An 8,155-nucleotide genomic window follows, 5' to 3' on the forward strand; every position below is an offset into this window, starting at 1 on the left:
ATTAAAGCCGCAAGCGGCGATGGCGGGCCCTCGCTCGCCCATGCCACCGCGGGGCCTGAGGCACGCCGGGGCCGTGGCGCGAAGGTGAAAGGGAGAAAAAACCTGGAAGGAGGCCAAAAATGCAATGTTTCGTTCATCCACTAGGGGGCAGTCACCGCATGTGGTGTGGTGCGTTCAGGGGCGGCCCCTCATCACTCATGTGAAGTTTGGAGTGAATCGGACAAAGCATGAGGGAGTTATGAGCAGTTAAAAGTTTGTCCACTAGGGGGCAGTAATGGGATGCGTGCAGGTGTGTTCAGGGTCAGTCCCTCATCACACATGTGAAGTTTCATGGAAATCGGACAATGTTGATGCAAAAAATGGCACTTCCTGTTTCCACTAGGGGGCGAATGAGTGAGATCGTCTATGAGCACATAGAAACGTTGAGGTCGTGACCCTGGACCTGTGTACCAATTTTCATGTTGATACGAGTTCAATAAAGCCATCCAAAGGGCAAACGTATTGTCATGGCGAGGAATGTTAGCCACGCCCCCACAGGGACGCCATTACTCGTAGCTTCACAGTCTTCATAATGTAGCTTCACCAACTGGTTCTGCATGTTGTAGAAGTGGAATGAAGTTGATGGGGCAAAGTATGTACATTTTCAAATTTTAGTACACTTCCTGTTACCACCGGGGGGCGCTATGAGTTACGTGGGAAGTTAATATATCGGGACGTTCAGGGCGGAGCCATCATCATGTCCAGCAAGTTTGAAGTTGATTGGATGAAGTATGTGGGCGTGAGAGCCACACGTATGGACATGGCGAGAACGCCAAAGTCTGATGAGCGCTGGCAGCCACGCCCTTTGACCTACGGACTCACAGAGCACAAGATAAGCTCAGCTAGGTCTGGAGATGTGGTATACCTAATTTGAACTTGATCGGGCGAACGCTCTGGGAGGAGTTAATTTTAGGCGGGAAAAATCAAAACCAAAATGGCCGACTTACTGTTGGGTTGAGGTCATGAGGTCAAGAGGCTTTTTTGTATATCTGGGTATAATACATATGTGTACCGAATTTTGTGAGCATAGGACAAAGTTAGATAGCAAAATTCTCTATGGGCATTTTTGACTTTGTAGGGGGCGCTATTTCGCCATTTCGCGTCGACCATGTGCGACCACCCAAAAATATCGAATTTCGGATCAGGCCGGACGTCCGTGCAAAAGTATACGCATTTTCGCATTTGGGAAAGGGGCGAAATTGGGGCACGAAATGTCGGAAGAATAATAATAATAATAATTAAAGCCGCAAGCGGCGATGATCGGCCCTCGCTCGACCCATGCGACCGCGGGGGCCTGAGGCGTGCGGGGGCCGTGGCGCGAAGCGAGAATGGCGAAAAAGCGCTGCGGGAGCGGAAAAACGCAACGTGCGGTTCGTCCACTAGATGGCGCTACGAAGCCAGAAGCGGGTAGCGGCGTTCAGGAGCTGACCGGGATCAAGCCCCTGACGTTTGATGTGAATCGGACAATGTAAATGTAAAACAGGTCACTTCCTGTTACCACCAGGGGGCGCATTTGTATGAATCCAGATGTGGGTAGGTGTGATCAGGGGCTGACCAGGATCACACATGTCAGGTTTGAAGTTAATCGGACAATGTAAATGTAAAACAGGTCACTTCCTGTTACCACCAGGGGGCGCATTTGTATGAACCCAGATGTGGGTAGGTGTGTTTAGGGGCAGTGGCTCATCAAATATGAAAAATTTGAAGTCGATCGGACAAGTTAAGTGTAAACCAGGTCACTTCCTGTTACCACCGGGGGGCGCATTGAGTAAAGTGGGCGTGCCATTCAGTGGAACGTTCAGGGTGGAGCCATCATCATCTTCAGCAAGTTTGAAGCTGATAGGATGAAGTATGTGGGCGTTAGAGCTGTTAGAAGGTGAAATGGCGAGGAAACATGAAGTCGCCAAAAATTGGCAAGGCCGCAGAAGCCACGCCCTTTGACGTAGAGACCTATGGAGCACAAGGTTGGATCAGCATGGCATCTCGATAACCTGTAGGCAATTTGAAGTAGATCGGGCGAAATTAGTGGGAGGAGTTAAAGATTTTAATGTAAAAAATGGTCACTTCCTGTTACCACCGGGGGGCGCTTTGAGTAAAGTGAGATATTGATATATCGGGCGAATCAGTGACTCACCCCCATAATTTCCTTCAAGTTTGAAGTTGATAGGATAAAGCATGTGGGCGTGACAGCCAACCGAATGTTGGTGGCGATCGAGCCTATGTTTGGCGCCCATTGGAAGCCACGCCCTTTGACGTATTGACCTACGGAGCACATGCTGTACTCAGCTAGGTCTGAAGATGTTGTCTATCAAATTTGGAGCGTGTCGGGCGAACCGTTTCGGACGAGTTAATTTGGCGCCAAAAACGACCAATTCAAAATGGCCGACTTCCTGTTGACATTTCACCATGACATTAAGAGGCTTTTTTGTATATCTGGGTATGGTACATATGTGTACCGAATTTTGTTGGTCTACGCCAAAGTAAGCGAAATTGTCTATGGGACTTTTTAAAATTTGTAGGGGGCGCTATTTCGCCATTTCGCGTCGGACATGCGCGAGCAGCACAAAATATCGAATTTCGGAAGAAGCCGGACGTCCGGCAAAAAGTTCACGCATTTTCGAGTTGGGGAAAGGGGCGAAATTGGGGTTTGAAGGCGGAGAAGAATAATAATAATAATAATAATAATAAACAGCGCGATTTCAATAGCCCCTCGGGCGAGTGCTACTCGCCGCTCGGGCCTAATTAAAGCCGCAAGCGGCTATGACGGGCCCTCGCTCCACGCCACTCGGCGTCCCCGCTACCCCCGGGCCGCTCTTCGAAAACCCCCGCGCGCAACCGGACGTGGGCGGCCGCGTCGAGGGCGGTCCCCTCGTCGAACACGTGACGTTTCGAGCAAAACGGACAACGTACGATGGAGTTACGGCAGGTTTACGGTTCGTCCACCAGGGGGTGGTAACGGGATGTGGGCCATTGCGTACGGGGTCGTGACCTCATCACACATGTGAAGTTTCGAGCCGATCGGACAATGTCGATGCAAAACGCGACATTTCCTGTGTCCACAAGGGGGCGTATTGAGCGAGCTAGCGTACGATCAAATGGAGGCGTAGAGGGCGGGCCCCTGATCATGTACTGAAATTTTGAAGTGACTACGACCAAGTATGTGGGAGTGGAAGGCAAACGTAATAGCATGGCGACTAAACGAGCAGTTGACCAACTTTGTCGCCCCCTAGCAGCCACGCCGTTTCACGTAGAGAAAAGCTTTTAATAGTGTTTGACCAGCTCGGTCTCCTGATGATGTGTAGCGAATATGAAGTCAATCGGGCAAAATCCGTGGGAGGTGGCAGTTCACGATGGAGCGCTATTCCTGTCGCCGCCACAAGGGGGCCATTAGCCGTAGCGTCATAGCGTTCACGAAATACCTTCACCAACTTGTTCGGCATGTTTTAGAAGTGGAATGAAGTTGATGGGGGCAACTATGTATTTTTAATGAATTTTAGCGCACTTCCTGTTACCACCGGGGGGCGCTATGAGTGACGTAGAAAAATAATATGTCGGATCGTTCATGGTCACGCCATCATCATGTGCACCAAGTTTGAAGCCGCTGCGATCAAATCTGTGGGCGTGATAGCATTTAAACCTTTTTAGCTGAATTCGGCAACTTGGCCGTGCCCTAGTAGCCACGCCCTTTGACCTACACACCTGCGGAGCACAAGCCGTAATCAGCTCAGTCTGGAGATGTTCCGTGCCCAATTTGAAGTCAATCGGGCGAACTCCCTCGGAGGAGTTCGTTTTGCGTCAAAGAAATGCTAACCAAAATGGCCGACTTCCTGTTAGGTTTAGGGCGTGGCTCCAATTCAATTTTTGGTATGTTTGGGTATGATACACGTGTGTGTCGAGTTTCGTATGTGTACGACAAAGTAAGCGAAATTTGTCTATGGAGAATTTCGGAAAAACTTCAAGGGGGCGCTATTGAGGCATTTAGCCACGCCCATGGGAAACGACTCTATCCCCTGAAAGAGCTCGCCATTCTTGACCCGTGGATGAAATTTCGTGAGGACACGACTTCGTTAAAGCCACGAAAAAGGCAAACGTAATTGTACGATAAAAAATCGTCAGTCGCCGCGGCGGCACACGGACGCCGTTCGTCGTATCTTCACAGCGTTCATAATGTAGCTTCAGCAACTGGTTCTGCATGTATTAGAAGTGGAATGAAGTTGATCGGGTGAAGTATGGATTTTTTATGAATTTTTGCGTACTTCCTGTTACCACCGGGGGGCACTATGAGCCAGGCAGGAAGTCGATACATCAAAACGTTCAGGGAGGAGCCAACGTCATGTCCTTAAAATTTCAAGTGGCTACGACGAAGTATGTGCGCGTGAAAGGCAAACGAAATTTAAATTGGGATGATACACTTTCGCCGCGGCGGCACACGGACGCCGTTGCTCGTAGGGTCAAAGCGTTCATGATGTAGCTTCACCATCCGGGTCTGCATGTACTAGAAGTGTAACGAAGTCGATTTGGTCAACTACGTATTTTTAACGAATTTTTGTACGTTTCCTGTTACCACCGGGGGGCGCTATGAGCGACGTACGCAAATAATATGTCGGATCGTTCAGGGTCTCTCCATAGATTTTTGCACCAAGTTTGAAGCATCTACGATCAAGTATGAGGGCATGAGAGCCGTTCGTATTTACATGGCGAGCACCGAAACAGTCGCCAAACTTCGGGGCACGCCAGAGGCCAAGCGCTTTGAGCTACAGACCTGCGGAGCACAAGATAAGCTCAGCTAGGTCTGACGATGTTCTGAACCCAATTTGGAGCCGATCGGGCGTAACCCCTCGGAGGAGTTCGTTTTGCGTAAACCAACTTTGAAGCAAAATGGCCGACTTCCTGTTGGTTTTAGGGCATGTCATTTTATGAAATTTTTTGAAGATCTCGGGTTGATGAATATGTTTACCAAGTTTCGGACAAATCGGTGTCGCAGACCCTCATTCCCTATGCGCGGTCTAGGGGGCGCTGTGGTGCCATTTGGCCACGCCCACATGCGAGACCACCACAGTACGCCGAGTTGCCACAGTCCCCACGTGCGTGTAAATTTTCCTCCGTTTCCCGGCTTGGGAAAGGGGTCGAAATCGCGTTCAAAGCGGCGGAAAAAGAATAATAATAATAATAATAATAATAATAATAAACATTACAATATCTGGGGTTTTTGCTGCCAGGTCTATGCAGTACTTGAGTACTAGCTTGCTTACTTGTTGTTACTCGTCGGCTGGCACGTTGACTAATGTGCATGTCGAATAACAATAGGGACCTCCCTGGGTCGTTGACACAGGCTCGGGCCCTAATAATAATAAACATTACAATTTCAATATAGCATTTTTCCCCGGGGGTCTTCCATACCACATGATTACTTCACTACTTGATTACTTTGGGGTCACTTGCACTTTGGGGTCACTTGCACGTTGGGGCATGAACGAATTTCAATAGGGCTTTCGCCAGGCGACTTGCAGTCGCCGCTCGGGCCCTAAATAGTCTCTAGACATACAGTGTACGTAACACTGTTTGAACCTTTTGTCCCTCATCGCCTCCTGTAGAAACCATGACAGCACAGGAAGCTTCACTTCCTTGATAAAGGAGTTTATTTATTATATCCACAAGTTTCAGAACGTCATCTATGGTCAAAACCGGAAGCCGGTTTTGCATTTCCGGTGGAATTTTACGTTTACGTTTCCATGGTTTTCAGTCGTTGTCATAGTTGCGGTAAACGCATGGATCTATTAACGCTGGCTTTTAACACGGATGTCCATTTGTGTGATATCCATTGTTAAAAGCTGCTGTGATGATCCATGCGTTTTACAGATTTTCACTGAAAAAAAAATAAAAAATCCATGCATTTACCGCAAATACCGAAACCATGGAAACGTAAGCATAAAATTCCACCAGAAGAGTAAAACCAGTTTACGTTTTTGACATTCGGAAAAAGGTGGATATGATAACTTTGTTAAAATTCTTAAAGCAGAAGTAAGCGATATTTTTGTGTTAATATAAGTCTTAGTTATATCTTCCGACAGCAATCACTTACATAGAGTGTTTGGACCGAAACACGGGTCTGTCAGTCCCTCTGCTCTGCTCTGAGCTGAGGAGAAAACTTTTCTTGTATTCTACAGTTTTTATCCAATGAGGAGAGAGAACGGCATGCAGGGCTGTGTGTGCAGCCAAGGGATGCGTGTGAATGTGGTGACATAGCGACGAGGACTGTTATGGTGCGTTCAAGGCAACTCGTAACTCGTGTTACGAGTGGCCGTTATAGTGACTTTCACAGGTTAAACAGGTTGGAAAAACACGAGTGGGTTGCCTGGAACGCTACAAAGTCGTAAGTCGTGACTTGAAGCTGTAATTTACGGTTTCAAAAGCCTGCCTGGAACGCAGCATTAGCCAAAACGACCGGATCGCTTACTTCTGCTTTAAAACTAAGGAACTCGAAAGCGTTGGGCTCTGTCACTGTTTTTAAATCAGATGTTGCACTTCCTTCAATCTATCCCTCATCATTTCATTTTTACTTATTGAACTATTGTTACAGTATTTATTCGTATTACTGCTTGTAGCTACTTGTAATTTTGCTGCTTCTTGGCCAGGTCGCTTTTGAAAAAGAGATTCCATATCGCAATAAGCTTTACCTGGTTAAAGGGACAATGAGCGTTTTCACACTATATTTACGCGCACACCGTAAAATTCTTTGACCGGCGCAAGACAGACTCATGTTTTCATTCATCAATAATTGAAGTCAGAGGTTCAAAGACGTTCAGTTACCGTCGTAGTTCCGACCATAAACGGCCATTCAGCTGCGTTATTCTCATTAAGGAAACGCTGGTCGGCTCGCCCAGCATTTCCGCCACCACTAATAACAACAAATAACGATAGAGACAGAACGATATATTTATCGAAAATGGGCCCATTAACAAGTGTGGGTAGCAGAGATTCATCCACATTAACGTGAGACTTTTTTATAACCGAATAGAAACTCCTCGTTGTCCCTTTAAATAAAGGTTTAATAGAAATTAAAGCCGCAAGCGGCGATGACGGGCCCTCGCTCACACATGCGACCGCGGGGCCTGAGGCATGTCGGGGCTGCAATGTTTTGTTCATCCACCAGGTGGCGCTAAGCAGTTGTAGGTGGGTGCGTTCAGGGGCGGCCCCTCATCACTCATGTGAAGTTTGGAGTGAATTGGACAAAGCATGAGGGAGTTATGAGCAGTTAATGGTTCATCCACTAGGGGGCAGTAATGGGATGCATGTAGGTGTGTTCAGGGTCAGTCCCTCATCACACATGTGAAGTTTGGAGGAAATCGGACAATGTTGATGTAAAATATGGCACTTCCTGTTTCCACTAGGGGGCAACATGAGTGAGATCGCCCATGAGCATATGGAGATGTTGAGGTCGTGACCCTGGACCTGTGTACCAATTTTCATGTTGATACGAGTTCAATAAAGCCATCAAAAAGGCAAACGTATTTTCATGGCGAGGAATGGTCGCCACGTCGCCACACGGACGCCATTACTCGTAGCTTCACAGCCTTCATGATGTAGCTTCACCACCTTAGTCTGCATGTTTTAGAAGTGGAATGAAGTTGATGGGGTCAACTATGTGGCATCAGTACACGTTAAAGGAAAACCTGGCCACTTCCTGTTACCACCGGGGGGCGCCATGAGTGACGTAGGAAATTAATATATGGGGACGTTCAGGGCGGAGCCGTCATCATGTCCAGCAAGTTTGAAGTTGATCGGATAAAGTATGTGGGCGTGAGAGCTGTTCGAAGGTGAAATGGCGAGCAAACGAAAAGTCGCCAAAATCCTCAAGGCCCCAGAAGCCACGCCCTTTGACCTAGAGACCTGCGGAGCACAACTTTTGATCAGAGTGGCATCTCGGTGGTCTCTAGCCAATTTGAAGTCAATCGGACAAAATCTGTAGGAGAAGTTAGATCAAACAGGTCAAAATTTCAAATCAAAATGGCCGACTTCCTGTTGTGATTTCACCATGACATTAAGAGGCTTTTTTGTGTGTCTTGCCATGTTCTGTAAGCCCACCAAATTTCATGCATGTAGGTGAAACGCAAAG

Source organism: Trachurus japonicus, unplaced genomic scaffold (genome assembly GCF_045865225.1).
Source record: "Trachurus japonicus isolate A0001 unplaced genomic scaffold, Traja_1.0 AP031193.1".
Classification (NCBI taxonomy): Eukaryota; Metazoa; Chordata; class Actinopteri; order Carangiformes; family Carangidae; genus Trachurus; species Trachurus japonicus.